Here is a 5646-nt window from a genome sequence, read left to right on the forward strand (position 1 = left end):
CCCATTAAGACAATAATTCCTGGAGAGCCAGAGTTGGCTTTTTTTTTTTTTTTTTTTTACTTGTATTTGTATTCACAGCCCTCAGCCTGGTGTCCAGCATATCATAATGGCCTCATAAATGCTTGTTAGCTTCTTTAACCATGGAATTTCTAAGGATTTCTGTGTTAAGGAGACCTTTTAGCTCCATATGATTAAAAAACAAAAAGGGTGTGATAGAAACTACTTAGGGTCCTGTGCAACTACGGGTACCTAACCTGGGAGGGGAAATATCTTAATTTTACATAATTGGTGAAACAGAAGCCACTTATTAGCAGGAAATCGCTTGGGAAAACAGAGCATAAAGGTGAAGAAAGAGTTATCTTTTTTGCATAACAGGAAAATAAAGGTTCTCTAGACCTTGGTTCTCATTGCAATCGCTTCTTTCTCCTTTGAGTGTGGCAGACAAGACATAAAAAGACTCATCACAATTTACATAATGCTTAACATACAATAAGAGCCGAATACATGATTCTTCATTCTTTTATACATAAATGTCCCCCCCAAAATCTTCTACTACGTCTTAGACTGAAGAGATGGAAGAAAGAGAAGAACGACGCATTTGTGCAAAAGCTCAGTAGCTTTCTCTGTTACTGCAAAAACATGTGAAGGACTCCTTTCCTCTCTCCTTTGTTATTCCCTCTCCATTTGTGGGGAAATTCTTCTCATAATGAGAAATGATTATATATTAACATGAGACCTACTGCTAAATTTTCTAATAGCCTGTCCCAAATTAAAGTCATGGCTCTGTGACTATATAGATAACAGACACATCTTTCCCCTAGATATTATTGATACTAGTTGCTAACTCCAAATAGAAATGTCAGACAGCATGGGAATTAGTTAATACAGAACTAAAGAACCGGCTTGCCCAAATAGCCTTCCTTAAAAGCACAGATTTATTGAGAAGGGAGCAAATTCTAATCCATTGTATCCATTCTCCTCTTCCCCTGAAAACCTTTTACTTAGCAGAAGGTAAAGAAAAACTACCTTGCTTATAAGAAAGAATTTTTACAAAATTATCTTTGCTTGATTTTCAAAAATAAAAAGGGCACAACTTTATTAAGGAGAAAATAAATAAATTTAAATATATTCACATATCTGTGTTTACAAATATTTATATACTATGTATTTACAAAATGTATATGATTTTATATAAAAGTTACATGAATAGGGGCAGCTAGATGGCACAGTAGATAGAGCAGCCTTGAATTCAGGAGGACCCGAGTTCAAATGTGGTCTCAGACACTTAACACTTCCTGGCTGTGTGACCCTGGGCAAGTCACTTAACCCCAGCCTCAGGGGGAAAAAAAAAGTTACATGAATAAATATAAAAGTTAAAAGTGTATTCATTTCTATTGAAAAAGACAGTGCCTTCTTCACTCAAGAATCTTTCTTCTTTCTGACTAAGGTGGAAACTTGCAAAGTCATCAAATGAACAAACTTCTGTATTTTTTAAAGAAGGTATTTTAATACTAGAATTGAGAACCATTTGCAATGCATGAGCTGGTTAAGGAATCCTCATTCGAAGAAGCACAAAGAAACAATCTCCTATACTTAGCTTCATTTACCATCTGTTTCCAGGTCATCTGTTACTTCAGTTACCTCAGTAAACTTCACTAACATATATTTTGTGCCTGAGTTGTCTTCCATCTCTCTACAAATCTGCCGATCATCCTTGCACAGACAGGGGCCATGCTAATCTCATCTGTAGTGTTCCAATCTTAGTTTACATGCTGTCGGAGCAAGCACATCTTCTACATCTCTAGTGTGGCCACTGGCTTACTACATAAACACCCATTTAGAAAGCCTTAGTATCTTGTATCTTGTACCCGTTTTCCAAATTTTTAGTAGTTCCTTCTTCCTTTAGAATAGGAGAAACAGACAAAAGTGACTAATTACCTTGCCTACCTCCAACAAGCCCCTTAACCTCCAGATGAATACAGTGGAGAGCAACTAACTGTAGTTACCTTTGGTTCTGTTAACGAGCTATTGGCCCACCGAAACCTTGTAGCCACCATTGTCTCCTCATACCTGATTTTATAATTGACATTGATATATAATTAACAAGTGTCCACTCTGGTAACCAGCACTTATTAATGGTTCATGGAGAACTGAATCTGACTTACTGGGTCTCATCAGAAGCTCGATCTCCGGGGGAAATGCTGTTTCTGCAGACATCATTTAGAACTGCTGTAAACTAACTGTTCAGGATTATTGAGGGGAGGAAAAGGACAGTGGGGGATTCTGCCTGACTGAATGAGATGGAAAATGTTTGAAGTCTGTTAGAATCATGTGATTATAAAGATTGGTGAAACTCTGAGATGCATGGAGACCACCAGTCAGTCTAAAGTCGGAGAAGGAAGGGGAATCAGACTACGGCGCTGGGAGTCTCCACTTAGATAAGCAAGTGAAGAAATTGCCCTGATAGCCATTCTACTCATACCAATTCTACTGTGCTTCATTTGGCAAAAAATATCTCAGCTTACTAACAATTTGATGTTTTCTCTTGGGTCCATTTGGAAGGCAGTGTGGTACAGTAGTGGGAATCTGGAGGTAAAAGATCCTGCCTCTCTGCTTACTCCCACGCCTCCGTTTCTTGGTCTTTAAAATGAGGACTTTGAAATAGGTGGCAACTTAAGGTCCCTTATAGTTCTAATTCTCAGACTCCACGGTGGACCACCCCTTCAGTATTAGGATGCACACAACAAAATGCACCATTATTCCAATAGAGTCACCAACTCCCCAGCGTTGTTCTTAGCAGTGCTAGGAGCCAAACTATATCTCAAGGGTCAATTGAACAAAATGGAAACATAATGGTATTTTTTCTCAGTTGTTCCCAACATAATTGTCTTACACTCCAAATTTGGATTATTACAAATCAAGGTTTGGGGGACTGTGAATTAATAGGTGAGAGTGGAGCCCATGAAAACATCACAAATTCCACTTGGAGGAAGCTGCACTTTTAATAACAGATCTGTAAATAGAACTAAAATCAATAGAGTGAGGTAAGATATTACCTTCACTTCGCAGATTAGGAAACAGGCTCCAATACAGGGGCAGAAATGCCTTGGACAAAGAGGATATGACTTGGCCAGTGTCAGAGGCTGATTTCAAACTCAAGTCTTCGCAACCCCTGTCCCGGCCTCCCCACCACGTCTCACGTTGTGCTGGTGGTGCACGAGGCTGAACAGAACAAATTCCTGGACTAAGCCGTGGGAAAAGTGAAGAGACAAGAATCTTCTGACACTTGGTAGCTGCGTGCCCATGGTACTCCTGTAAAGTAGAAATACCTCCTCCTGGGCTATAAGAAACAAGTGATGTAAGGGGCATGAAGCCTTCCTTCTCCCCTAAATGTGACTGCTATTCCTGTGCTATTCCTATGTAGTTTATTCCTGTTATCAAACAGGTGCAACTACTTTCCTCTCAGGCAAAGAATTCTTGTCGGCTCTCTGTTACCTTGGACATAGCAAGTTAGATGATGGAGACAGAAGTCCAAAGGGTAAATGGAGGTGACCGGGATCACACCATAAAAGAGTGGAAGTTTACATGGATATTCTAGAGCAAGAATGCTGAACCTGATGTCCGTAAACCCTCAAGGAACCAACCCATTGAGAGACTTCAGGGGGTCCACAAACTTTTTTTGTTATAGGAAAATAATGAAATATTATTGTCCTATAAAAAATGAACAAGCTGATTTTAGAAAGGCCTGGAAAGAGTTACATGAACTGAAACGAAGTGAAACCCGCAGAACCAGGAATACATTGTACACAATAATAGCAAGATTGTGTCATGGTCAGCTTTGACAGCCTTAGTTCTTGTCAACAGTTCAGTGATCCAAGAAAAACCCAATAAGCTTTAAATAGAAAATGCCATCTGCATGCAGAGAGAGAACTATATAGACTGAATGTAAATCAACACAAGCTATGTCCACTTTTTTGCCTTATAATTTTTTTCTCTTGTGGTTTTTCCCTTTTGTTCTGATTTTCTCTCCCAACACAATTCATAAGGAAATATATTTTTGAAAATAAATATACATGTACAACCAAAAAAAAAGGGTTTTTAAATATGTAACGGGGAAAATAAAAAATTTTAAAATTTTAAATATATATATTTTAGTGTGGTTCAATATAATCATTTTTCTTTGAAATTGTTTGCTTATCAAAGCATGACTGAGGAGGGATTGATAGACTTTGCCAGACTGCCAAAGAAATCTAAGACACAAAAATAGTTAAGAACCTCATAATATAGGTTGGGTAAAGGGAGAGAGCCTACTACACTGATAAATCATCCTTCTACCTGGGAGAATTGGAAGATATCTGGAACTTGTTCACTCCAAACAAGCAATAAAAGGATACATATTTCTTCTTATGGTCCTCTGGAAATACATAACATTTCATTCCACCTCACTGATACTCTTGGATTGCAGAAGACAAATTGAGTCCCCCTGTAACTGGTAGAATGGTATTTGTTGGTAACCATGGGAAACATGAAAGGGTTTGTGGAGAAGTAATAGTTGAGTGTAAGCTTCCTATATAACTCATGCAGAATGCATTTCTTTTATTATGTTATATATTTATCATCTGATTGCAGAATACCCAACATAGAGCATCAGAACTGCCGCTATTCAGTTATGCAGCTATGCAAAATAATATGTGTAGTTTTGTATTTTGTTTTGTTTTGTTTTTTGCTGAGGCAATAGGGATTAAGTGACTTGCCCAGGGTCACACAGAGTATATGTAGTTTTTATGTACAAATGGGAGAATGATTTTAAAAATAAATCATTGAGGGGCAGCTAGGTGGCAGTCCTGGAGTCAGAAGAACCTTACCTCAAATCCAGCCTCAGATAGTTGATGCTTGCTAACTGTGTGGGCAAGTCACTTAACCCTGATTGCCTCACCAAAAAATAAAAACAAATAAATGCTTAAACACAAATTATGGTCCTAAAAATAGCATTTAACTAGATAGTCTGAATTGATCTGCCTCCTTAGGCCCATGGAAATGGTGATTTTACCCAAACCAATAAAATCAATATTCTGAATCATCAGTTCTATTGAATAATGAATGAATCCCTTTTCCAAGGAGTTTTTCCTAGCTCCTCTATAAATGTGATCTGGCTCTGGATAAAAAGACAACAAAAATTTTTTTTTAATTTTATTTATAAATTTTTTGACAGTATATATGCATGAGTAATTTTTTTATAACATTATCCCTTGTATTCATTTTTCCAAATTATCCCCTCCCTCCCTCTACTCCCTGCCCTAAATGACAGGCAATCCCATACATTTTACATGTGTTACAATATAACCCAGATCAATATATGTGTGTAAATCCCATTTTCTTGTTGCACATTAATTATTAGCTTCCGAAGGTATAAGTAACCTGGGTAGATAGACAGTAGTGCTAACAATTTACATTCACTTCCCAGTGTTCCTTCTCTAGGTGTAGTTGTTTCTGTCCATCATTGATCAATTGGAAGTGAAGACAACAAGAATTTCTTGAAGGTCACTGGTCAAAAATGCTAAGTATAGTTAAGTACGAATCACTGTTTCCATTTTTAGTTAGGATATATCGGGATTAATTTCTCCCATTCATCATAAAGGACAAGCA

General features: G+C 37.6%; 1 non-coding gene across 1 annotated transcript; it reads right to left on the reverse strand.

The window, feature by feature from the left end:
• Positions 1-1676: 1676 nt before the first annotated feature.
• On the reverse strand, positions 1677-1788 carry LOC141559215 (U6 spliceosomal RNA). The gene has a single exon (XR_012487284.1). It is a non-coding gene; the product is annotated as a U6 spliceosomal RNA (small nuclear RNA).
• Between the last annotated feature and the right edge of the window lie 3858 nt (positions 1789-5646).

The sequence above is a fragment of the Sminthopsis crassicaudata genome, chromosome 2 (assembly GCF_048593235.1).
Source record: "Sminthopsis crassicaudata isolate SCR6 chromosome 2, ASM4859323v1, whole genome shotgun sequence".
Taxonomy (NCBI): domain Eukaryota; kingdom Metazoa; phylum Chordata; class Mammalia; order Dasyuromorphia; family Dasyuridae; genus Sminthopsis; species Sminthopsis crassicaudata.